This window comes from Mesoplodon mirus (genome assembly GCF_964341445.2).
Source record: "Mesoplodon mirus genome assembly, chromosome: 5".
Classification (NCBI taxonomy): domain Eukaryota; kingdom Metazoa; phylum Chordata; class Mammalia; order Artiodactyla; family Ziphiidae; genus Mesoplodon; species Mesoplodon mirus.
Genome location: NC_138980.1, coordinates 140,058,626 through 140,086,236, shown reverse-complemented (window position 1 = coordinate 140,086,236; position 27,611 = coordinate 140,058,626). Strand labels below are relative to the sequence as shown.

At 38.3% G+C, this 27,611-nt stretch overlaps 1 protein-coding gene across 3 annotated transcripts in view; it reads left to right on the top strand.

Moving 5' to 3' along the window:
* Positions 1 to 2,321: 2,321 nt before the first annotated feature.
* The window catches only part of GPBP1 (GC-rich promoter binding protein 1), a 72,641-nt gene continuing 47,351 nt past the window's right edge, over positions 2,322 to 27,611 (top strand). The window contains exons 1-2 of one of the 3 annotated variants that reach the window (XM_082623781.1): positions 2,322 to 2,495; positions 3,729 to 4,682. The gene's annotated coding sequence lies outside the window, so the exon portion shown is untranslated. Of the gene's footprint in view, positions 2,496 to 2,869; positions 3,169 to 3,728; positions 4,683 to 27,611 lie in introns of those variants that run through there. The other 2 variants (XM_082623783.1, XM_082623782.1) reach the window with 2 other exon arrangements.

Here is a 27,611-nt window from a genome sequence, read left to right as displayed (position 1 = left end):
AGAAGAGCAGCTGATACGGATTAATGCAAATGCCTATTCCTTATACCTTCATCTAGGTTTTACTCTTAAATCTTTGCCGATCTGCTAGGAGAAAGTAGTACGTCACTATTAGTTTTATTTTCGATGTTTCTGATTTTAGTGAGGTAGAGCATCTTTCCGTATAATTACTGACACATACAGGATTAGCTTGTTCATGTCCTTTACTCTTTAAGAGTCAGTATGGTTATCTGTTCCTTAATTTCTAAGAGCTCTTGATATATTTACTATGTAAATTAAACATTATTAGATATTAAGGATAGCAGCCAAGTGTCTATAATTAAATATTAACCTTTTTGTCATCCATGTTACAACTGTTTCTCTACTTCATTATTTGGTTTTCAACTTTACAATGTCTTTTGCCATAGGAAAGGCACAATTAGTGTTTTTTTTTTTTTTTTTTTTTGCGGTATGCGGGCCTCTCACTGTTGTGGCCTCTCCCGTTGCGGAGCACAGGCTCCGGATGCGCAGGCCCAGCGGCCATGGCTCACGGGCCCAGCCGCTCCGCGGCATATGGGATCCTCCCAGACCGGGGCACGAACCCGTATCCCCTGCATCGGCAGGCGGACTCTCAACCACTGCGCCACCAGGGAGGCCCACAATTAGTGTTTTTAAATTATCAATACTTTTCCTTTGTTTATTGAATTGACAACATGCTTAGAAACAGAAGGAGAAGCAGGTCTTGTCCCAAAACATAAGTTACTGCTACAGAAGTAATGTGGTGTGGTGGAAAGAAGGTGAATTAAGACCCAAACGGACTTGTGATAAAGTCTGGTACAGGCAAGTTGTGGCACCCAACTTCCATGTCGTGTAACCTGAACCAGTTTCCTCATCTACAAAATGAGGAAAGTAACACCCACTTCAGAGACTGGAATAAGGATTAAGTGCTTGGCACAGACAAGGAATCTATCAAGTGTTAATTCCTTTGCACTCAGCGAGGCATTATTAATTGCCAAGTGTCCACCTCCCCTACGAAGAGTAAAAGATTGGGAGGTGTAATTTTTGGTGAGTTTACATTCAAATATTCTTTCAGGGAGCTTTTAGAAGCAGTTCATTAAACTACAAACCCCATAATGCATATAAAAGAACCATAAAGTTTCCGTGTATGAAGTCTTTGTGGCTTGGAGGAGGGCGAAGAGCCAAGTACTTTTTATTCTCTGGATTTTCCCTCGTTAATACACCTTCCCCCCACATAATCCGTAAACAAACATTGTTACTTTTCTTCCTCTTGGAAGGCCAATTTCACAGGTTTCAAAGTGAGCCTTCAGTTACAACGCGAAAAGGTATCGCAACTAGAAAATGGTGACGCCTACAGAATTCTACACAAAATCGTCTGAGCTGTGTGGGACCGAGACACTTGAAATAATTCTCCCCTGCTGTAGATTTAATAAAGAGAGAAACGATAATTAGCACGATTATATCCAGTAGCCATTTTTATCCCTTCAGAATCTGGGCTTCGTTTCCAAAGAGCGAGTCTCGCCTCTTCAGTCACCAGACTCGCATACGTATATTATTTATGTCCGACACCCTCTAATATTTGCACACGGTAGTGGATCCACTGCTTCAGGGCGCCCGATTAGCCCTGCGCCAACCCTGCCGGCGCTCCGCCCGCGGAGGGGCAGTGTACAGGCGAGCCTGTGATCTCGCAGCCGCCCAGGCCCCAGCGCGGTACTCCGCGCATCGCGCGCGCCGCGGCACCTCCGAACATCTAGCAGTGGAAGACGCCGCGGCGCGCGCCACTCGAGCCCGCGCGGCCGCCTCCCGAAGCAGCGTTCCCCTCTGGCCGCCCCCCCAGAGGCCCCACCATCCCAGGCTCCTGGCTGGCCCCGGACTGGGGGAAGGGAAGGAGGAGGGGCTCCTCAGGGAGCAGCGGGGAATTCCCCCTTCCACCGAACCTTCCCGATTGTTCACCGTCCTCACGTCAGCAGCAGGGGGTAATCCCCAACTCCAGCTGCTCCTGACGTCACCGCGCGGAGCCACCGCCCCCTGCGCGCCCCTGCCTCCGGGACCTCCTCGAAGCCCCGCCCTCAGGCATAACCACGCCCTCCTCCCCTCCCCCCAGCCGCCCGACGTAGGGGGCGGAGCTTGTTTGGCCGGGGCGTGAGCGGTTGCTTGGGCCAGAAGGTTCTTTGGTGGAGGAACTCCTCCTGCTGCCCCGCCCAGTAGGTTCGTTCGCACCGATTCTTCCACACCCTATCTCCCTCCTCCTTCTCCTCGCCCCGCCTTTCCCCTCCCGTCTCCTCAGCTCCTCTAGTTCCTTCCCCGCCTCGCCACCTTCCCCGATCTCGCGAGACTTGGCCCAGAACATTGCGGATCGGGTCGGCGCCATTTTGGGACTGAGACTGGTTGTGGGGGAGGGAAAAGCGGCAAAAGGGGATTATTCAAAGTACCGAAAACCTCCTCCCGGGATCGAGCTCAGCGGCATCCCTAGGCCAGGGGCACCTCTGGTGTCGCAGAAGGTAACAGCGTCCTCTGGGCTCGGCGCCGGGTTCTGGGGAGGGGAGGGGGGGTGCCCGTGTCGGCGTTAAGGTTTGAGGGGTCGGGAGCGGCGTTGGCTGCGCGAGGTGTGAGGCTGTCCGCGGGCGGCGGCGGGGGGGAGGTGGCGGGAGAGCAAGGAGAGAGAGGGAAGGACAGCGCGGGGAGGCCCTTCTAGGTGTTGGCCCGGGTGGAGCGGAGGTGGCAGTTGTGGGGAGGGGGTGGGTGGCTTAGCCTGGGCGGCTGGTGGGGGGGGTTGTTTGGCGGAGGCTGGGAACGAGTCCGGCGCCGTCCGTGCTTGGTCTTCCCCGCTCCGGCCTCTCGCACGCGCCCGCCTCCTTCCGCACCGCTGCCGCTCTCGGAGGGCTGAGGGAGTCGAGGCCGAGTTGTGGCCTTCGGTGGTTTCTCAGCGCGGCCGGTCAGCCCGCCTCTCGAGGTCCGTGGCCCGAGCTGTGGACTGAGGCGAGCGCTGTCTAGTCCCTCTGAGTCCCGTGGGGTCTGAGGGGACTGGTCTGTTTGGGGGAGAGAACCACTCTGAACGCGGTTTACGAGAAGGGCTAGGTTCTTCCACCCCCTCAGTGCTGTGAGAAAGAAACCTGTTTCGTTAATTCAAGGAAATTGGGAATCCTCACATCTCCTGCTGCCCTTAGAAGCCGGGTAAGTCTCACGTTCGGGCGAATTTAAGGAATGTTCTAGCCCCACTTCTCAGGCACTAACCTTCCTACTCTGAGCGGGGAAAACATGCCTCTTCTTTTGGACATTCTGATTTGGAGGGAGCGTCTTTCTCTTTATATCCCTCATTCTCTAAGTTGCATTTAGTAATAATGCTCGGTGGCAGCACACCTGTCTATTCGTTTTCCTTTGGTGGATTGAATAGAAAATACAGAATGTCTTTTGTAAGATTGTTTGCTCGTTTCATAGTTCGTAATATTTACTCAAAGTATAAGGAGGTTTGCTTATATAATCCTGTTAGCTTATATCCGCACCCCCTTCCCAGTTGAAATCAGCGCTTGCCCTCCATAATACCATCTCCCATCGTTTTTCCCTTGTCTCTACATATCCTGAAGTCCTTTTCATACTGTTGACTTTTTTTGGGTGCTTGCTTGGTATAGAAGTGCATTTCTCTCCAGAGGTTGACTGTTTAGGATGGGAATTAATTTTTAGCTCAAAATTAAAGCTCACTGTGTAATTTAAATTGTTTTTTATAACTTTTACAGGTGATTGAATTACTCAGATATGAAGATCATCTTCTAGGTTTTGTGTAAAAGGCCCCGGATATTTCAAGTGGCCATTTTGGAATTACAATGTTTCTGGATAATTTTGCCCCAGAAGTTTATTAAAATTGGCAAGAATCATCTCTGAAGTGAATTGGTAGTAGTGAACAATTCTACAAGCTTTAAAGAGACCCAGGCATTTCTTCAGTATTTTGGTTCAAACGGATTATATAACTGGTTAAAGTATTTCAGCTGGTGGTATTTTTGCCCCCCCCCCAATCCCTCCCCTGTTGTTGGTGTTCTTCAGCCAGAACTGTAAGATATGTTTGATTTGTGTACTGAGTAATTTCTCTGCAGTTTCAAATTACTGTTTAAATATTGCTGAAGTTTCATGGCAGTTTATTTTTACCTTTATTTAAAGTTTTAGGAATTTTTGACCTCAGCCCTTTTCATGTCACAATGGGACAGCTTTTCTAAATGAAGACATTGAACGAATACAGTTTTTCTGCTTTTATCTTTTATTTACATGGAAATTTAAGATGTTGCAGTTTCCCAGCAGCATGGTAGTATTGAGATAGCTGTGTGTCTCTGTTTATGCTGATGTTTAGGAATGCTCTTCAGATGTGAAATTTTCTTTTTGTTTTTGCTTTTTGGCTCGTAAATTGGATATTTCATCTGGAGTGGATAAGTACAACAGTTACAAGTACATGGAATAATAAAGACTTTAAAATCTTAAATCCAAGGAACTTGGCTAATTCTGGAGATAACCATATGAAAACTTTAAAACAGAAATATGGGTAGCTGACTGAAGTAACTCTATGTCAAGTAGCCATAGGTTAAGTATCTTCAAAGAACTTGGATTTTATTTCAGAGGATACAAACTAAAAAAACAAACTGGAAAACATAAAGATTACAGAGAAGAACCCAACACCTTCCTGTGCAGTCCTGTTGGAAATTGTAAGTACCGTGTGGTGAGCAAATCAAATGTCCGTTTGTAAACTGTAATGAGAGTCAACTTTATCCCTGTGTTATTCTTGGAAGCCTTTCAGTTTCTTGCAATAAGATTGCTTGGCTTCAGTTTCCTGGGCAGTCTGAAAACAACTATTAAGTAAATTGAAATGCAGAAAGAATTAAAAGTTAAGAATATTTCAGATGGAATAGTCCAAATTTGAAGTTTTTGTGCTTCTAAAGTAAAAGACAAAATCCATGTGGTCAGTATGGCTTTATGGATTGGTAGAAAGGTAGGAAAAAAACACAACAAATAGCCAGTTTACTTTTCTAAATGAGTGAAAATTGTGTTCTAAATGCAGTTGAGTGTTCCAATTTAGATTTAGGTAGTTGTTTAAAACAAATTATAGGGCTTGACTTTTAATCTGGTATTTCATGAAGTAAATTGTTTTAAGGGGTAACAGTTCCTAACTTTTTAATCCATTATAGAAATCTCTTGAAACAATTTTTGAAGTGGTTTTGTATTTCAAATTATTCCTTAAGATCCGACTTCCAAAAAGTCAGTTCATTACTTGGAACAGAAACTGAGAGGAAGTGAGCAAGGTGCACTGAGAACCTTTCAAATGACTTAAAAAAAAAAAAAAACGAGTATGTTTTCTCCCTTGGAAGGTTATGCTGCCTTAAGTTTATAAACAACGCTTGTTAAAAAAGTTGTGAATGTTAATTGCTGTAATAGAAATCTTTTGACGAATAAGAGTATCATCTTTTAATAATATTTGTATATTTGAGGATTGAGTGGTGTTACGATTTGTTACTGCATTTAGTTTTTCAGTGAATCATAGGCATTCAGTAGAAGTGTTTGTTTTTGAAAAGTTAAGTAAAGTTTATTTTTAAAGCAATTTATATTAACAGATCAGTGTAGCTAAAATTAGAGTTTATTTCATTTCATTATTTTTCTGAGATTAAAAAAATTGTAACTTTTGAACACTTTGCCAGGATGGCCTAATAACTGGTCAGTTGCTCATTTATTTTGAACACAGAACTTTTTTGTTGTTGTTGTTATACTGTTGTATCTTGTTAGCTCACTTAGAGCAGAAGAGGTAGGCGAGTCCGAAAGATTGTAGGTATTTAGATATACATATATGGTATTTATTTTCTGATGTAAAATTGAGATTAGAGTTCAATAAATCTGTTAGAATAGAATAGGATATTTGTGTTTTCTGGGTCAGAGCTGTGTGTAGTACTCCTAATTGAGTTTCCACCTTGATTTATGTAAAATTACGATGAGAACAACCCCTCTTCTCCCCCCTTAATTTTTATGCTTCAGAGGGCTTGTATTTTATGTATTCCTTAACTTAGTGGATTTTCAAGTTACTTGTCTAAGAACATGCATTTTAAATGTGATTGAGAAGTTGAACTGGAAGTGAATGGCCTTTATTTATAGAAAAGAACCACGTAACGTTTACTATTTGTGATTATTTTTCTTTAAATTTTTCCTATTGATGATGTTACTCCAAGCAGTAGTATCAGGATAACGATTATTCAGTGACCAGGGTGTTTTTTTTAAATATAAATTTATTTATCTATCTATTTATGGCCATGTTGGGTCTTCGTTGCTGTGCGCGGGCTTTCTCTAGTTGCGGTGAGTGGGGGCTACTCCTCGTTGCGGTGTGTGGGCTTCTCGTTGTGGCTTTTCTTATTGTGGAGCATGGGCTCTAGGCACGCAGGCTTCAGTAGTTGTGGCACGTGGGCTCAGTAGTTGTGGCTTGCAGGCTCCAGAGCTCAGGCTCAGTAGTTGTGGCGCACGGGCTTAGCTACTCCGCGGCATGTGGGATCTTCCTGGACCAGGAATGGAACCTGTGTCCCATGCATTAGCAGGCATATTCTTAACCACTGTGTGACCAGGGAAGCCCGACCAGGTTCAGTTAACTCTAATCCTGACATTCGTGAAATTTGTTTACAGCAGTTGTTCAAGGACAGATTCACTCAACTTGGGTTTTTGATAAATATTTCATTATTTTCTTTGCATTGAAATATACAGTACCAGTAGTAACTGGAACAATTGCTGGGTTGCTTCTTTTCCCCCCTTAAGTACCTCTGTCTCCCCTACTCCCATTTTTTTCCCTTTTTTCCCCCTCCTGTGCCTGAAAAAGATATAGGTCTAAAATAACAATTATAATGACTAACGTTTATAGATGATGATAGTGTCATGTATTTTGCTGTGTAGATAGTATATCTTAGAGGAAAGTACTATTGTTACAGTGGTATAGGTGAGAAATTTAAGATTTTAGGGAGACTGAGACTGGGAGAGAGTTACTTGGTTATGACCAAGGTTAGGTTGGAGTCTTGACCAAATTTCCAAGTCTGACTCCAGAGTCCCAAATGCTTAATCACTAGTCATATTTAATACTGCCTTCATGTGGATTTTACTTTATTAACTCATTCTGTTTGAGCATAATCACTGATGTTTTTGTTTTTCTTATTTACTGCTTCTCTTTGGTTAATATTGATTACTAGTAGAGCTTGGAGACCAGCTGAAAGAAGATAAACTACTGTTAGTTTTGCTATTTGTTAGTAGCTATTTGAGTGATAACTTTGGTTAGCTAAAAATTAAAATGTTTCAGGTTGTGGAGTGAACGTAAGAGAGAAGAAAATTAATTTTTTTTTTTTTTTGCGGTACGCGGGCCTCTCACTGTTGTGGCCTCTCCCGCTGCGGAGCACAGGCTCCAGACACGCAGGCCCAGCGGCCATGGCTCACGGGCCCAGCCGCTCCGTGGCATGTGGGATCTTCCCGGACTGGGGCACGAACCCGTGTCCCCTGCATCGGCAGGCGCACTCTCAACCACTGCGCCACCAGGGAAGCCCTGAAAATAAAATTTAAAGTTAGCAAGAGAAGGGAATAAGGATGGGAACCTCTAATCTGAAAGAAAAATTACAAGTGAGGATAGAACCTAAACCCAGGCCAGATTTTCTTTGAGTCAACCACTTTTTTTGCTTAATTTTTGATGAAAATGTTTTGATAACAATTTAGATCCAGGTAAGGGTAGTGATGTAGAAAAAGGGTAATTTCTGGGAGTTAGAAAGGAGATTTTTCGGTCTGGGATTTGGAATATCTAGAAAAGGGCCTGTATGACCTTGTATATTTACTTAACCTCTCTTGGCCTTAGTTTCTTCATAAAACTGATGGCTTTGTTAATTGTGAGGTGTAATATAGAGGTAAAGTTTTATTTTAATTGTAACGTTTTAAAATTCCGCTTAATGTATTTTACATGTCAAACCAGTATTTTAGTTTCTGAAGTCATTCTATCTCTTGTTTCTGTTAATGGCATTACCTGCATGCCAGTCATGCGCTGCCTACTTATTTCCAGTTCCATTTATTGTGCTAGCTTGGTCCTTGACTAAGGAAATAAACTCCTAACTCATGTGTTAGCCTTTAGTTACATTCAGTTCTCCACAAAGTCTCCTGTGGCCAGAGAAATCTACCTAAATTATAGTTCTTGTTATTGTTGCTTTAGCAGCCTTTAGGGTCATGTATTTGGAATATTTAGGGAAGAGTAGGTTGGAAAGAGATGTATTCCCTGCCCTCCCTGCTTTTAATGATGTATGTGTGAGCGGCTCCTTACATGAATTCTTTTTGGCTGTGGTTTGAGAAGTCTCCGAAATTGATAATTTTGGTGGTGCTTCCATGTATTTTCTTGGAGAGCAGATTCATTTCTTTCGACAGTAGCATTGTAAAAAACAAAATGTTAAAATTGTTGAAGACCCTTTGTGGTTGGGTCTGTCTTTTTCAGTTTTACCTGCTTGCTTTTCCCCTTTTTGTTAGCTGCCCCACCTAGCAGAATAGTTACAGGCTTTTGCTCTGTATCTTTTCAAGTAGTTGGTGGTTTGTGCATCATTTTATACAAGATATCCTACTCATTTTCTTGTTCTTTAGTCATCTTTCTGTTCACAGCTTGAGGAGTGCAGTATTTTTGATCTTCATTTTCTACCCTTTAATCCAGTTTTCAGGTTATATATTTTTAAAACTATATTTAAAAGTTTTTTCCATACTTAAAACAATTTTTTAAGCAAGAATAAGAATTTAAAAAATCCTAGTTACATAGGTTTTTTTCTGTTGAAACTCAACTTGCAGATATGTTAAAAAACATTCTTCAACTGAAGAAGTGTCATTTTTGTCTTTACATATGTATACTAGTAAAAACAAGTTAGCTTTTCAGTGAACATAAATACGCGGTTGACTTTTTTTTTTTTTTTTTTACGGTACACCGGCCTCTCACTGCTGTGGCCTCTCCTGTTGCGGAGCACAGGCTCCGGACGCGCAGGCTCAGCGGCCATGGCTCACGGGCCCAGCCGCTTCGCGGCATGTGGGATCCTTCCGGACTGGGGCACAAACCCGTGTCCCCTGCATCGGCAGGCGGACTCTCAACCACTGCACCACCAGGGAAGCCCGCAGTTGACTTTTGAATGACGTGGGGATTATGGGCACCTACCCTTGAAGTGGAAAATTCACACATAACATACAGTCAACCTTCCATTTCTGAGGTTTCTCAGTATCTGCAGTTCTGCATCCACGAATTCAACCAGTTGTGGATAGTGTAGTATTTACTGTTGGTAAAAATCCACATATAAGTTGGCCTGCACAGTTCTAAATTGTGTTGTTTAAGGGTAAATTGTATATTCTTTCAACAAGTGAGTTTAAAGAAAAATAGTATAGCACATGGATTTTCTGTGGGTCAGAAGTTTCGTAGCAGTTTAGCTGAGTGGTTCTGGCTCCCTCCATGTCTTTTCATGAAAATCTCATGGGTTGCACTCATTTGAAGGCTTGATTGGGGCTGGAGGATCTCCTTCCAAGAAGGTGTACTCATTGGGCTGGCAGGTTGATGCTGGTTGTTGTCTGGAGAACTCAATTTCCTTACCATATGCCTTACCATATGCAGACCTGTAGCTGTTTGAGTTTCTTTACATGGCAGCTGCATCTCCCAGAGGAAGTGATCTGAGAAGAGAGGTAGGTAGAAGCGTGATGCCTTTTTTTTTTTTTTTGCGGTATGTGGGCCTCTCACCACCGCGGCCTCTCCTGTTGCGGAGCACAGGCTCTGGACGCGCAGGCCCAGCAGCCATGGCTCACGGGCCTAGGCGCTCTGTGGCATGTGGGATCCTCCCGGACTGGGGCACGAACCTGCGTCCCCCGCATCAGCAGGCGGACTCTCAACCACTGCGCCACAAGGGAAGCCCCGTGATACCTTTTATGACGTATTCTCAGAAGTCACTTCAGCCACACTTTCTTCATGAGAAGCAAGTTGTTAAGTCTAACCCACAATCAAGGGGTGAGGAGTTAGGCTCCACCTTTTGTCAAAAGAATTTGTGGACATAGTTAAAAACTACAATAGGGGTAATTCTTTACACCCAGTAGTTGTGTCAGTATAACTAGCTAAAAGTCTTCACCCAAAAAATAGGAGGTTTGAATTGTTCTAAGTTTAGAGGAGAAAGTGTATTCTAAATTTGTATCACTTTAGAAGATTTAAGTCTTTCTACCTTTTGAACCACTGTGTGAGATATGTAAGGTTTTCCACTCCTTGCTCTAATCTCCCAATCTGTGTAATGAGGGAACTTTTTTATTATGGTAAAATAAACAAAGTTTACCATTTTAGCCATTTTTGAGTGTGTAGTTCAGTTACCTTGAGTACATTTCCATTATTGTGCAATTATCACCATCCATCTCCAGAACCATTTTTATCTTCTCAAATTGAAACTGTGTACCTATTAAACATTAACTCCCCATTTCCCTTTCTCCCCAGCCCCTGGCAATCACCATTTGACTTTCTATGAGTTTGACTATTCTAGGTACCTCATACCTATTGATACTGTATTCTTCAAAACACTTCTTAAATATTTTGAGTGAAATCTTGGAGGAAATTAGTTATGTTTACTTCATAATAAAATAGACTTCATTGTCCTAATTAAAAATTTGTGGCAGAATATACATGACATTATGCATAAATACAACAATAAAATTTACCAATTCAACCGTTTTTAAGTGTACAGTTCTGTGGCATTAGGTACATTGACATTGTTATGCAGCCATTACCACACTCAGCTCCAGAGCTCTTTTCATTTTGTAAAAGTGAAACTCTGTACCCATTAAACCATAACTCTTCATTCCCTGCTCCCTGCAACCCTTGGAAACCACCACTCTACTTTTTGTCTTTATGAATTTGACTAGGTACCTCATGTAAGTGGAATCATGACGTATTTGTCTTTTTGTGACTGGCTTATTTCACTTAGCAGAACGTCTTCGAGGTTCATCCATATTGTAGCATGGGTCAATCAGAATATCCTTTTTTTAAGACACAATAAGCCATTATATGTGTGTGTACCACATTTTGCTTATCCATTCATCCATTGATGGACACATGGGTTGCCTTTATCTTTTGGCTATTGTAAATAATGTTGCTGTGAACATGGGTGTACAAATATATGTTTGAAGATTTGCTTTTAATTTTTTTGGATAGATACCTAGAAGTGGAATTGTTGGATCATATGGTAATTCTATTATTAATTGTTGGAGGAACCACCATATTTTTTTCCATAGTGGCTGCACCATTTCTTATTCCTATCAGCAGTTCACAGGGGTCCCAATTTCTCCCTATTTTTTCCCAACATTTGTTTTCCATGTTTTGTGTTCTAATGGGTGTGAAGTGGTATCGTTATGGTTTTGATTTGTGTTTCACTAATGATTAGTGATGTCCTTATTGGCCATTTGTATGTCTTCGGAGAAATATTTATTCAAGTCTTCTGCCCATTTGTAAACCGGATTGTTTTTGTTGTTGAGTTATAGTTCTTTATTCTTGATACCAACATTTACCATAATGAGTGGATTTTAATTAATATTAATGCTTACCATGTTGCAGGCAGTGTTCTAAGCTTTTTAACTGTATTAACTAATTTTTTTTTTGTGGTATGCGGGCCTCTCACTGTTGTGGCCTCTTGCGTTGCGGAGCACAGGCTCCAGACGCGCAGGCTCAGCGGCCATGGCTCACGGGCTTAGCTGCTTCGCGGCATGTGGGATCTTCCCGGACTGGGGCACGAACCCGTGTCCCCTGCATCAGCAGGCGGACTCTCAACCACTGCGCCACCAGGGAAGCCCTGTATTAACTAATTTAATCTTCATAAACACAGTGTGTGGGAAGGTTCTATTGTCCTAATTTTATAGATGAGAAAATGAAGTCACAGATTTTAAATTGCTTGCTAAGGTTACACAGCCAGTAAGTGAGTGGTATTTCTGAATCCATACATTCAGTATCCAGAACGTAGACTCCCACCCATTATGGCTCATAGTTAGAGTTGTGACAATATAAAGAAAGTCAAATACTATTTTGTTTCAGGAACTTAGAAGATATTTTATTCTTAGCCAGCAACTAAATTTTATTTTCCTTAATGTGATACAGTTGTGACTTGTTCATAATAAAATGTTCAAATGAGTTCTTTTCCAGGAATATTCTCCTTTAGGATCACTTCATAAATAATGTTATATAATATTTTAATTTATAAAGTGCTTTTCCCAATTATCATGTAGAAGAAATGCTATTTCCATTCAGTGGTTTAAGAAACTCAGTCTGAAATTAAATAGTTTACTCAGGCTTCTCAGTAGGTGACAGAACCATAATTTGGATTCTGTTTATCTTCATTTTCCTGTTACAGTTAACTTCCTTAGTGTTCTAAGTAATAGGTTGTATTGTAAGAGCAGTGCTGTCCAATAGAACTTTGTGAAAAGATGAAAGCATTTTTTTGTCTATACTGTTCAGTATTATAGTCACTAGCTGTATGTCATTATGGAGTTTTGAAATGTGTCTAGTGCAGATGTGGATCTGAATTTTAAGATTTATTTAATATTAGTTTAAATTTAAATTGCGATATATGGCTACTAGCTGCCGTATTGGAAAGCACAGCTCTAGAGCAGTGGTACAGAATCCAGTCAGATCCCTAACCTTTTTAAAGTGCACTTTTTAAAATGTGTATACTATCCTGAAATAAAATATCCTATGCATATAATAAGATCACAATGATATACAGCTATAAAAAAAGACATTCATAATAATGTATTTCAATATGTAATAGCACAGGTGTGATCAGACACCCACCTCCCTGCCCCCCAATTTCCAAAACACCGTGTACAGGTTATTTGCCCTTCTTAAAAGAAGCAGATGATCTATTGTTCGTAAGTATTCTTGTCCTTTAAGGAAGAAAAGTACCTCAAGTTGATTAATAATACAGTGATTAATTGGAGTATATTTCCTTTATTTTTATAGTATTTACTGCCAGGGTAGTTGAGTGGGTAGTTAGCCAGCATTAAAGCTATCATATGGTGTAGTGACATGATGAGCATCTTTTTATGTGCTTTGGTGAAGTGTCTGTTAAAGTCTTTGGTCCATTAAAAAAAATTGGCTTGTTTTATTAAATAGTAAGAATTCTTTATATATTTTGGCTACAAGTGTATTAGATACACGTTTTGCAAATTTTTCCCATCTATGGTTTGTCTTCATTTTCTTAACTGTGTTTTGAAGATCAGGCAGTTCAAAATTTGTAGTAAAATTGGTTACTTTTTTCTTCATGATTTGTGCTTTTTTTAAAAAAAAAATATTTATTCATGCATGTATGCATGCTGTGCCAGGTCTTAGTTGCAGCATGTGAGATCTTCGTTGCGGCATGTGGGATCTTTATTTGCGGCACGTGGCTTCTTAGTTGCGGCATGCATGTGGGATCTAGTTCCCCGACCAGGGATCGAATCTGGGCCCCCTGCATTGTGAGCGCAGAGTTTTACCCACTGGACCACCAGGGTAGTCCCTGATTTGTGCTTTTCTGTGTCATAAGAAATTTCTGCCTAACCCCAAGTCACAGGATGTTCTCCTGCTTTTTTAGCTTTCTTCTAAAAGTTTTGTAGCTTAGCTTATATTTTTATGTCTGTGATCCATTTTGAATGATTTTTGGCCTGTGAAAGGGTTTAGGTTCATTTCTTTATTATTATTTAATTTAGATGTTCTACTCTCCCAGTTCAGTTTGTTGAAAAGACTTCATTTCCCATTGGATCATGTTGGAATACCTCTGTTGAATATCAGTTGACCTTATGCATGTGGAACTATTTGTGGCCTCTTCCTTGATATGTATGTATTATGTTAGTTCCACAAAATAGTAGTCGATAAATACAAATGGTAGTTTTTGATCTTTTTTTTCTGCTCTATTGTAAAGCCTGTTTGACATCTTTTCTTTCCTAAAATCTTTTATAGGAAATTCGGATTAAAAGGGGAAATTGTTTTTATGGATATGTGAAATAAGACTGGTTGCAAAATAATGCCATCCTGAATTCATAGAGCAATCTTCTTTTGAGTGGCTTGAAATGTTAGATATTATCTAATTTATACTTGAGCATACTTGGAAAATAAATGACAACATTTCTATATTGGAAATGAGAAAGTAGGATACAAACATACCACCTTATTTACTTAAATAAGGTATTTACTTACTTACAAAGGTATTTATTTACCTTATTTAAAACATTGGCTCAACAGTGGATCTGGGATTTTTATTTCTTGAGTACTAGTCTATGCTAGAGATGTTCATTGCCTAGTAGATATTTGAGTGTCTACTATGTGCCTGTACTTTCACTGGTTCTTGTTTACTAACAAACAAGGCAAAAATGTAAGGTTCTTGAACTCATGTGGTTTGTTTACTCAGTATTCACAGAACTTCAGAGCAGACAGTCCTTAAATTTGAACGCTGATTTCATCCCATCTAGTAAATAATAGCTATTTGTTGTTGGCCAGGCCAGCCTTTGTAAGACTTTTATTTCCTGCTGTAGTAAAACTGGTTCTTTCCTGTTTCACAAAGTTATCGTTAGAATCAAGTGAAGTAATGAATGCTAAATGCTTCGAAATTGTAAGATGATAACAAACAGTAGTAGTAGTATTGTTATGGCTGGGTCAGATAGATAGTAGTGTTTGAGGATCATATGATCAACCAGGAGGAAGATTGTGGATAAGGGAAAATAGATAAATGTAAGTTGAAGGGACAGAACTGAGCAGAAATCAGGTATGTTTAGGTTGCATTTATGACCAGTTTAAAATTGTTGAAGCATAATGCATTACACTCTTCTGAGGTAATTGTTTAACCTGCAGTATGGTACCATAGTTTTAAATGGCATCTTTATGCAAAAGATCTTCCCCATATTTTACTATTGTAATTTAACTAACCTTGACTTCTCCATTTAGTTTACAAATTTAACATATCCAAAACTTGAGCTTTTTTGAGTGTTTCACAGCCCCATACTTTCTCCATTCTTCCCTAGCTCAATAAATGGATACAGTATCCACCTACTCAAGCTAAATAACCAGGGCTCACTTTTGATTCCTTCTTTTCCTCCCATCTAATCAATTAGCAAATCTGTTTGCTCTCCCAAACAGATATGTCCATTTCTGTTATATCCATTTCTGTTCCACTGTCACTGGGCTTATACAAGCCGCCATCGTCTCTTATTTGAACTACTTGCTATATAGCCTTGTAACTTTGTTATTGTGCCATTCTTACACTCCTGTAGTTTATGATTCGCAGAGCAGAATGTCTTTCCATTGGACCCTAAGAATAACATGCAGACTCTATAGCCTACCAGCGTCTTCATTGTTTGTCCCCTTCCTTTCTCTGCAACCTTGTTTACTGTCTTCCTAGACCATTGACCTTTGGCCTTCTTTCTCTTCCTTCACTACACCAAGCATTTTCCTTCCTGTCTTTGGGCCTTTATGTTCTGCCTCTTTTTTTTTTTTTTCCTTGTTAGCTCAGTTTTTGACTCATGTTACATTCTGAGTGACTTTCTCTAACCATTCTATGTAAAGTGGTCAACCCCCTTCCTGTATCCTTTGATTTTTCTTGTTACTCTATATTATCCTGTTTACTTCATTCAGATCAGTCTCTTAGTTATCTTATTTACTCTCACCCATGTTTATTGCATAAACTTCTGAGGGAAGGTACCTTGTCTCATTTGTTTATTGTTATATGCTCAGTGCAGTTACTTGCAGAGCAGTTACTTGCAGAGCAAGAGAATTGTTAACAGCAAAATAATTGTTAACATCTTAGATAATGTAACTTAACTCTTTTTCCCCCCAAATTGAGTATATATAATTGGTATTTTTATTATAGAACTGCTGTTTAACTGTGTGGGGACTAGGTAAAATTTGTTAGGAGATTATTTACAGCCGAGTTTCTTTGCTGTCTGATCATTTAGAAGCGGTTTTATCTGCCTAGACTTAAATTGTTACATGAGCTTCTAGTCTGTTTGCTAGATTCAAGGCTGGCTTTGGATTTGCTGTTGGCTTTCTGAGGGGACTACCTGATAAAGACTTCTTTATTATGACCCTGGCCTTTCAAAAAATGTCCCCAGTTTTGAAGTATTCAGTCAGAGGGATTGAAATCTAGTGAAATTGCCCTCTCAGGTTTAAAAAGATAAAACACACTTTAGAGTTCAAGGAGTGACTTTGAAATATGTGGGTGGCTAATTCAGGCTCCTCATTTTTGGAAATCAGGAAGGCCATAATAGTTCATTTATATTAACTAATGTCTTTATTTGAGGAAACATAATCCTTTTACATTGTCTCCTCAAAGATGGAAATGCAGATTTATGTCCGTAGAGCTTTAATTATTTTTGGTATTATTACAAATTTTCTCAGTTTGGTCTAGCTTTGGATCTTACAGATCCCTTGCAGGGGGCCTTATTTACTGAAGCTCTAGCAGGATGCTAAACTTGAGGCTACTGCAGCAAGTATCATTAGGTGAATAATGAAATCATTGCTTCATGCATGCTAGCTAGGTTGAAAACTACCTGATAATCAAGATGTCTTAAGGACTTTTCCTGTGCAAGCATAGTTGCCTCACGTTTTTTTTTAACTCAACTGATTGTTTTAGGTTTGTAGTCTCTGGTCTTTCTTCATTTAAAAGGAGTACCTTTTATACGCACATTGTGGAAATGGGGAAAAGTGAGTAAAAATGTTGTCACCTTAGTCCTTAAAATTAGGGCCTTCCAAGGACTGAATTCGATGAGAGGACAAGAGTCTTATTTGGAGACAAAGTTGGCTAGGTTAGTGGAAAGCAAGTTGTGACTGCTGCGGTAGTTCAAATTACTCGTTGTCTTTTTTTTTGCCATGTAAGAGACTTTTTGTCTAGCAGATTGAGATCTGTATTTTGTATAGTTTGATATAAAGCTATAGCTGAAGACAGTGCCTGACAGGTAAGATTAAAACTTACACTCAGAACTTAGAGACTGACCTAGGTGCTTGTTAAACTTAAAGCTAATATTTTATATAACGCATGGTCTCTACCTAATGTATCCTGGGTTATTTACAGCATGTGTAGGGTGTGTAGAGTGGTTAAGAATTTGAGCTGCCACTGACTGTACTGTGACCCTGAGAACTTTAAAATGTGCTTCACATCTATATAAAAACCTGTTATTCTTGTTTTGTAGAAAAGACAATATCAACTTCCTGGGGATATAGTGAGGACTAAATGAGATAGTACTTGTAAAGCCCTAAAGCAAATTGCGTAGCAGATTGTGTGTGCGTCTGTGTGAGAGAATATATATATTCAGTGTATATTTTTGTCTTCATAACCATTTATGTCCTTAAATTAAGGTACCTGAATTTCCAAGTCTTTTTCATTTTCTAAAAATTTATTTGTTTTTAGCCACACCACGAGGCATGTGGGATCTTAGTTCCCTGAGACCGGGGATTGAACCCATGCCCCCTGCAGTGGAAGTCCTAACCACTGGACCGCCAGGGAATTCCCCAAATCTTTTCATTTCATTATCAAGGGTCCTGTATCTCTTAGCCCTTGGTGAACTTATTCATAGGGTTAGGCTTTATAAATTCATTTGTTGAAACTTGTTTGCTGCTCTTGGGATTCTGCTCTTCAGCCTAACTTGGCTTCAGAAAAAGGTGGATTATGTTAAAGAGTTTGAGGATTCAAGAAGTGGTAAAGCTGAGTCAGACTAAAGAGGATTTAAAATTATTTTGGATACATGCACCTCGTGCAAATTACAAATAGTACAAGGGTTTTTGTGGAAAAGTCACCCTCTCTGTCCTTTTGTCCAGTAATAGTTCTTGTCTGAAGAAACTATTTCTATGAATTTTTCTAGGGAGACCTTATGTATATATAAGCACATTATATTTTTCTTTCTTATACAAGTAGTAGCATGATGTCCACTTTGCTCTGTAACCTTTTTTTACTACGGAACTATCTTAGAAGTTTATTCCATATTAATACCACTAGACCACCAGGGAACTCCCGAGAATGAAAATTTTATATATAAGATCTTTTTCTGTGAACTCTTTATATTCTTTCCTCATTATTCTATTGAGTTCTTTTTCTGTTGATTTGTAGCAACATTTTATGTAGGAAGGGAAAAGCCCCTTTATATGTGCTTTATGTGACAAGTATGCCCTGCCCCCCCCCGCAGTATGATGTTTTCTTTGACCTTGGTTGTGAATTTTATCATATAGAATGCTTTTTGAGTTCATATGTAAATATATTTTTATTACTTCTGTTTTTGTGTGTCATACTTAGAAAGGCCTTCCTTCCCCTTTCTGAGATAATGAAAATTTCCTCTACTTTTTATATAATGACTGCTTTTTTCTCCTTTAAGTCTTTGATCCATTTGATGATTATTTTGAGTAAGCTTTGAGGTAGGGTTGTCTCAACTTTACTCACATACTAAATTTCTGTATGTGTCGGGTATATTTTGTCTACCATTGATGTTTCTTTCAATTCACATATTAATGTTACGGTGAAATTGTGGCTTTTAAAGTGAGTTACGTTAGATAAAAAGGAGTTAAAGAACTATTTAATCTGGAATTAAGGAAACTATATTCTTAAATCTATGGTTTCCTAATTCTAGAAAATTGATTTGAAATGCAAATTATCAAACCTGTAAATAGGACAGTTGTGTTTTAAAAAATGAATTCTGTGCCATAATTTAGATGAAGAGACTGAGTAAGATTTTTGTGTTTGTACCTCCAAACAGCTAGTTTGGAACTAGCTGTGACACCATGGGTACAAGTTTTTTTTTTTTTTTTTTTTAAATTTGTAAAATGGGGATTAAAATACTTTTTCTTATTAAGAAGATTGAGATGTAAAGTGTTAACATGGTATCTGCATGTAGGCTCAGTAAGTATTCTCTTTCCCTTTTCTGTAATGTTTACTTTTGTCATTAATTTTCTATCTCTACGTGCTTCCCTTCTTAAAGATTTTTACTGTTCTTTGCTAATATATCTACTTATGTGGAGTTTCAGCACAAAGTAACCAATTATGGAATTAAATTGATACCACATTCATTGTAATTTGGTCTGGTGGATTTCACATTTGGTAGTTTGAGGATAATCATTACCAGTATCGCGCCTCTGTTTTTTTACATGTAATTGCCATTCCTGATACCTGGGAAGAATGAGCTGATCTCCCTCCCTCCCTCCCGTTCTTCATTCAGTTCTTCATTCATTCCATACTAGTATGCGTTCTTGTGGAGAAAGTTGTTTAAAGTGGTGTTTTGGAGTATCTGCTCCATAAATGTCATTTTTGTTGATGAATTGTGTTATTCAGAAAACAAATATGTCAAATATTTTTTTATGGGAAGCTTAATTGTGTTTAATGGAATAGCCTATGTATATATATATATATATATATATATATATATGCTGAATGTTTTGATAAGTAACTTGTGAAACGGTCAGGGTTTTTTTAAAAAAACTTTTTTATGCCTTGAATCTTTTTTCAGTTTTATTGAGATATAATTGACATATATGATTGTGTAAGTTTGCGTACAACATAATGTTTTGACTTCACATATATCGTGAAGTGATTACCACAGTAAGTTTAGTTACCATCCATTATCTCATGCTGTACATTCCACCCTTAGTACTTATCTTGTAACTGGAAGTTTGTACCTTTTGGTCACCCTTATCTATTGGCCTCCTCAGTCCACCTCTGTAACCACAAATCTGATCTCTTTCTTTGAGTTTGGTTTTTTTTTTTTTTTTTGGATTCCACATATAAGTAAGATCATACAGTATTTGTCTTTCTTTGACTTATTTTACTTAGCATAATGCCTTCAAAGTTTACCCGTGTTGTCGCAAATGGCAGGGTTTCCTTTTTTTTTTTTTTTTAGCGTGTACCACAGCTTCTTTATCCATTCATCCATGGATGGAAGAGTTTTAAAAGTGATAGTTGCTTTACCGCATTGAATTAAATTTTGAATGCTTGATATTTAAAGTAGAATTTAAATTCTAAGCCAGTCTTAATGTATATTTACCCTACAGTACTGCACAAGTTCATACTGATACTTCCAATCGTATTTTAGGACCACAGGGTTTTTATTTATTGCCTTCTGTCTTACCATGTGTATTTCCTTCCTTCAGTGCTTAGAATCTTGGTTCTCAAGGACACTTTTGGACTTTTTTTTGGTAATGGAACGCTTTCATGGTAATTTGTTTAGGTTTTCTCTTTACTGGGGATATTTTTAGTAAATTGTATTTTTCTAAAAATTGTCCATTTCTATATTTTCAACTTTACATAGAGTCGTTCAGATGATTTCTTATGATTTTTTGTCATTTTTGATTTTACCTTCTAGTAGCTTCTCAATTGATCTCCCCGCCCCCCCCACCCAGAACAGTTTTGGGATTTATTTGTAGTTCTTCAGCTTTTCCAGTTTGTTAACTATTGGTTTTGTGAATTTGCTTCTTTTCACCTACTTTGTTTTAAAATTACATGTAGAAGAGTCTTTTTGTTTTGATTTTGTTATTTTTAGTTTCATTGAATTATGGTCAGATAGTGCTGTTTGCAGGTATGTTTGAAATTTATTAAAGATTTTTTGGTGACCTAAGATGGGTGCTTGAAGAAGATATACTTTCTGTATTTGGGGGTTTAGTATTTGATATATAAAATCTGTGAACACCTAAATGAGTATGGTTTAAATATTCTATACTCTTACTAATTTTTTATCCATAAGATTTTTATGGGACTGAGCAAGGTGTGTTCAAGTCTTCTATGTTTTTCTTGTATCACCTGTATTTTCTGGTTTATAAAAGTGTTTCATTGTTATTGGGTACACAAATATTAGAATTATCTTGCTAAACGTACATTTCAGTTATAAAGTGTCTGTCTTTGTCTCCTTTGATGCTTTTTAGTTTGAACGCTACCGTAGCAGTACACTTACTGATCATTTTCTTCTGCGTTGTCTAATCTGCCGTTAATCCTATTCAATGTTTTTCATTTCAGATATTACTTTTTTTTAATCTTTAGAAGTATCTTCTATAGCTTCTGTTTTTCCTTTGTGTTCCTATTTTCCCTTTCCTTAAACATATAGTTGGTTTAATGTCCTTGTCTGCTAATTCCATCCTATCCATCATTTCTGGATATCTTTCTATAAAGATAGATTTATTTTCTTGTTATTGGTAGCATTTTCCTGCAGCCCCCCCCTTTTTGCATGACTGATCATTTTTGATTGAATGCTGAAAATTACGAATTTCATTTTGTTGAGTGCTAGATTTTGTTGTTGGACTTTGCTTGGGGAAACAGTTAAATTGGAATTAGTTGAATCCTTTCAAGAAAAATTCCATGAGAAAATTTATACAGGTAAAACATTCAATTTAGTGAAAATCCTGTAGTGTTAAAATTGAGTTGGCAGGGACTTCCCTGGTGGTCCAGTGGTTAAGACTCCGTGCTCCTAATGCAGGGGGCCCGGGTTTGATCCCTGGTCAGGGAACTAGATCCCGCATGCTGCAATGAAGACCCGGCGCAGCCAAATAAATAAATAAATATTAAAAATAAAATAAAATAGACACGTTTCCGGTGAAAAATTTAAAAAAAAATTGAATTGGCACGCAGACTTTTACTTCTGGCTGTGATGGACTAACAGGCAACCAGATAACCAGATTTACCCACTCATCTGAGAAATCTAAAAAGCCAGGCAAAGTGTATGAAACAGGCTTTTAGATATTGGTTGACGGGGGGTGGTCAATGTTATAAATGCCCCAGCTCATTGCTTGAAGAAAATTAATAGGTTTCAGCACAGGGAGGGTGAATTCAAACATAGTCTGGTGGTCTTAACTAAAAGTTAAGGAGACAACTGAAAATTTGAAAAGGTCAAAGTAGGTAGAATTTGTGGGGCAAAGTATTATAATAGGAAACTTGGTAGGAGAGAGAACTCAAAAGGGTCCACTCAAGGCTTTGACTTAGGACTGACTTGCACATGCGCGTTTGGAAGTGACTGAAGCCAGGGAATAGAACCACCAGAAAGGAGTAGGTGAAACAATTCCAAAGATTTACATAGGACCAGGAAAAGTCTTTGTTTCCATCAGCCTCAGTGGAAAGACCACCTAACAGATGGAGCACAGGCAGTAAATGGAGTATAGGCAAAGTCTTCAAAAGGATTAGCTCCAATTAGGGGGACAAAAATTAACTCTAGACTACAAGCTTTTCTGGACCCACCCTAACAAAGATTTTTGCAAGTTTGGTAGGTGAGTAGTTCCAGTATTTTAATTTGTACTTCTCTTGTTACGAGAATAGCAGGGCATCTTTTCCTGTTTAATAGTTAATTTTTTTATGGACTGACTAGAAAATGTTGGTCACTGGTCTTTTTCTTTCTTTCTTTTTTCTTTTGGCCGCACCATGCAGCATGTGGGATCTTAGTGCCCTGACCAGGGGTTGAACCTACAGTCCCTGCAGTGGAAGCGCAGAGTCTTAATGGCTGGGTCGCCAGGAAGTCCCACTGGTCTTTCTTTCCTCCTGGCTGTTAGGAACTGTTTGAGAATGTATTTATCTGCCTCACACTTGATATTTTGGGTATAGCTTTCATGATTCAAAATACTTTTTCCCTCAGCACTTTGATTGCTATTTTGTTGTGTTATAGCAGGAGATCTTTAAGAATTTTGATGCATTCTGATTTTTTCCTTCCTTTACAGGAGTGTTCTCTTTTTATCTCTCCTGAAGTTGCTCTTTATCTTTGGGGTTCTGAAAATTCCATTTCGCTAGTTATTTCTTGAATTATTTGTTTCCTTTGTGTTCGTGGTTTTTAGTGGTCTCTTGCCTATTGCCATTTCCTTAAAATGTTTGATTATTATTTCATATTCGAGAATGAGGTGATAAAAAGCTGTTTGGGACTTTTGTGTATGTGAGCAGTGTTTATTGAATGTTATGTTGAAAGACTTTGAAAAGCCAAATATCTCTGTGGTGTCAGCGCTCATGTTAGCTCTTTATTTGGAGAATCTACCCCGACTCCTTTTTTTTTTTTTTTTTGAATGATAGTTAGATACTCTTGTGTGCATTCATATACCAGGCAGCAAGCAGTTCTCCATTTTTTTGTGGACACACTTAACTGGGTGTTCTACAGTTGAATTCAGTTAGGATTTTCTGACACCAATTACCTGGAGTTACTATAGACCCTTTAGTATAGACCCTGCAGGTTAAGGGCTCAGTCCCATAGGACTGCCCTTCTGCCCTCAATTCAGATACCAACCTCAAGTAGAAGATTCCCAGGTTACCCACACTTCTGTCTGATCTGGCTGCAAATTGGAGATTCCCATGCCCGCAAAACCCTCCTCCATCCTTAGGTTCCATATTTTGCTGTAGTGGTTTACAGAATGCAAGGAAACACCACTGTTACTGGTTTATTCTAAAGGATATGCTAGAGGGCACGACTGAACAGCCAAATGAAGAGGTACATAGGGTGAGGTCTGGAAGGGTCCCTGTGGAGTTTGGGGTGTACCACAACCTGGAAGCTCTCTGTACCTCTTCCTTTAGGGTTTTTACAGAGGTTCTAGTACCTAGGCACGAATGGTTAAATCACTGACCTTCAGTGATTCACTCCAAGTTACCAAATAGTTCTCGGGAACTTTGTTCCTGGTTTTCTGTTCAAAAAACGTTTGCATTTGAATGTTTTATTAATTGTAACACACATGCACTAATGTGCACAAATTTTAAGTATACAGCTTGATAAATTCTAACAAAATGAACACACAGTGTTAACACCATTTACTAGCATCCCCAAATCTTCTTTGTGTCCCCCTCATTTCCTAACTTTGAAATGTTTTTCATCTTTGGTTTCTCAGCCTCCTTAGCTCTCCACATCCAGTCATCTACCATCACCCACCTGTAGATTTCTGCAGTCTTCCTCTCTCTGCCATTTTTTCCCCACTCCATATCCATTGTTACTACCCCCTTATTTATATTTTTATTTTTTTGAATTTTTCTTTAATTGAAGTGTAGTTGTTTACATCCTTGTTGTTTATCTGTTTTATATATGGTGTTGTGCATCTGTTAATCCCATACTCCCAATTTATCCCTCCCCACCTGCCTTTGGTAACCGTAAGTTTGTTTTCTATGTGAGTCTGTTTCTGTTATGTAATAAGTTCATTTGTACTGTTTTTTTAGATTTCTACATATAAGTGATATAATATTTGTCATTCTCTGACTTACATCACTTAGTATGATAATCTCCAGGTCCAACCACGTTGCTGCAAATGGCATTATTTCATTCTTTCTTACGGCTGAGTAATATTCCATTGTGTATGTGTGTGCGCGCGCACATCTCCTTTATCCTTTCATCTGTTGATGGACGTTTAGGTTGCTTCCATGTCCTGGCTATTGTAAATAGTGCTCCTATGAACATTGGGGTGCATGTACCTTTTCGAATTAGAGTGTTCGTGTTTTCTGGATATATGCCCAGGAGAAGGATTGCTGGATCATATGGTAACTCTTTTTAGTTTTTAAAGGAACCTCCATCCTGTTTCCACAGTGGCTGCACCAATTTACATTCCCAGCATCAGTGTAGGAGGGTTCACTTTTCTCCATACCCTCTCCAGCATTTATTATTTGTAGACACTCTGATGATGGCCATTCTGATCAGATGAGGTGATACCTCATTGTAGTTTTCATTTGCATTTCTCCTAACACTTAATGATATTGAGCATCTTTTCATGTGCCTGTTGGCTGTCCATATATCTTCTTTGGAGAAAAACCTATTTAGGTCTTCTGCCCATTTTTTGTTTGGGTTGTTTGGTTTTTTTTGTTATTGAGTTGTGTGAGCTGTTTGTATATTTTGGAAATTAAGCTCTTGTTGGTCACATTGTTTGCAAATATTTTCTCCCAGTCCGTAGGTTGTCTTTACGGTTTCCTTTGCTATGCAGAAGCTTATAAGTTTGATTAGGTCCCATTTGTTTATTTTTGCTTTTATTTCTATTGCCTTGGAGACTGATCTAAGAAAATATTGGTACAGTTTATGTCAGAATGTTTTGCCTATGTTCTTTTCTAGGAGTTTTATGGTGTTATGTCTTACATTTAAGTCTATAAGCCATTTTGAGTTTATCTTTGTGTATGGTGTGAAGGGGTGTTCCAACTTTATTGAATTACCTGTACTACTCCCTTACTCTTGCTCTCTTTACTTCCATTTTTTATGAGAGCTTTGAGTTTGGCTTTTATATTGTCGTTTTTAGAAAGTTGAGGGAAGCTCTTTTCCATTGGAATTGAACTCATGAATAGTCCTTTAAAAAATTAACGAAACTTTTGAAAACATTTGTTATGAATGATGGTAATGGGAACTAAAGTTCTAGATTTTAATATTTTCCTCTCCAGGTAATTTACTGAATCCTCCCCACCCCCTTTATTTTACAACAAGCTACCAGATTTATTTTCTGAAAGCACATTTCCAGACATGTAATTGCAACTTTAAAACTTCTGAGTACTTCCCTTGCCTGCTGAATGTAGTTCAGATTTCTTATTCCTGTGTGCTGTTCAAAGCACACTGCTTACTTTCCCCAGAGTATTTTCTCTACTCGGTTTTAGATATACCTGGCATATTAAGTGGTGTTTGGTTGACCTGTTCATTACTGGCTTGATGTGTTGAGAGTATAGTGACTAGATTCATTAGTTCAGATATATTTGTAGCAGAATGGTTTAGTACCATTTAGAAAGGAAGCCCCCAATAGTTTTAAGAGACCTGTTCAGAGATATTCCATGCTTACTCTAAATTCTTCACACAGAGTGACTGATTGCTTCAGATTTTTTTTTTTTTTAGAATTACGTTACTGGCCAAGGTGTGGGGGCAGGTGGGGAGAAACAGTGATAAATTCCATTTCCTTCCTGCATCAGTGCCAGAGAGGGTAATTTTGTTTTCTGCTTAATTGAAATAAAACATTAAGCATTATGGTTTTGTGTCTTGGGCTAAATAAAATAAGTTTGAACATATTAAATAAGAAAGACTATCTTTGAATCTTAAGGGACGGTAATTTAGAAGTTTCTTGATTGTAGTATATAATATCCTGGTTTAAAAAAAAATCCAATTCTACATTATATGAGACATTGTCAGTTGTATCCAAGATTTTTTTTTTAACAGTAGTCATATATACTTACGTTCTTTTTTGTTCGTGTTGATATTCCAGCTGAACTAAGTCATCGCTGGGATTTTACATTGTTATAGCAGTGTTTTCTCAAACACATGGTTTAAGAAACACATAGGGTAAACCAGTCATCTCTTGCTGCAAGGTTATTTTACTTGATGGTAATAACTTAAAAATTTTTGTATTAAAACATACATGGATATATTATAGTATAATGCAGAAATTTTATAAGTTTGTAAAAAAATAGGACTTGAGGATGAGTTATTTTGGTTACTTTCCGAAAATACATTTTGGTGGGGCAGGAGAGTGGACTTGTTACTAGCTTTAAGTAACTTCTGTGGGAAAGTTTGAGAAATATACTGGTAGTGAACAAAGAACATGGCTTTTGAGGCAGAAGAATCTGAGTTCATATTACTGGCTGTGTAGCTTAGCGGTAAATTATTTATCTCTTCTGATTCTGCCCACTTTTCAGAGAACATATCTAAGCTGATCCCAGTATATATATATTTTTAAGTGTATATGTTTACTCTCTTTGAACCCTGATGATGTTGGCACTTTTCTTACGGTTAAATACTTCAGATAAATAATTTGCTTATACCTTTTCTGATAAAGGATTTGAGGCAGCAACCTTGTTTTCCAGTTGTTAGCTTGTTAGCTGTTAGAAGGAAAACTGCCCTTGTATATTCAGTGTTTAGCACTTGTTTTTGCTTACATTGGCTGTTTAGTAAATGAGTTGATTTGAATTAAATTTTATGCCATTTAGTCCATATTGTTTGCAGTATAATTCTGAATTAAAGTTTACCTTTACCAACCTTTAAAAAAAAATCTCATTCAGGGATGACTTAAACTGTTTAGTTTTGTGAGGGAAAGAGAAGCTCAATGAGTAAAAATTTGTTTATAGAGTAAGGCTTATTTTTTTGTAGTGGTGCATTTTATATGAAAATTAAGTCAGCTCATTATAAGTTTTGGAGTACTTCAGTTACATTTTGTGTATTATACCTAAAAACTTGAGAATTGAAAGCATGCTGTTTCCAGTAATGTGTTTTTCTCCTTAAAATTCTTTTTTGTCGGGGTGAAAGTAGCAATTTTCATATGTAGCAATTTAACAAATAATAACAATTCTCATAACATTCCTCTGCTGTTTTTTTTTATGATTTTTTTTTCATGTAAGTAAAACAGAGAAATGTTCTGAACAACTTGATGAGGTAAGCTGAGGGGGATAAGGGGGTCTAACAAAATTCCAGGTTAAAGCAAGCATTAATAATACGAAACTTCTTAAAGGATGGAAATTTCTAATAGTCTAGATTTCTTGTGAAATTTGCTAATGCTGTTTTATATTTGAGAGTCTAATCTGTAATTTTGAGTTTGATAACAGAAGATATGGACACTGTGTCATGACCAAAACTGCAAAAAATAGTAAAGTAATAGATTATTTTGCTTCCTTTAGAGGTCATGTTCCATAGGCAAGGATTTTTTTTCTTCTTGGTAAATAATTATTACAGTATTTACCATCTTTTCC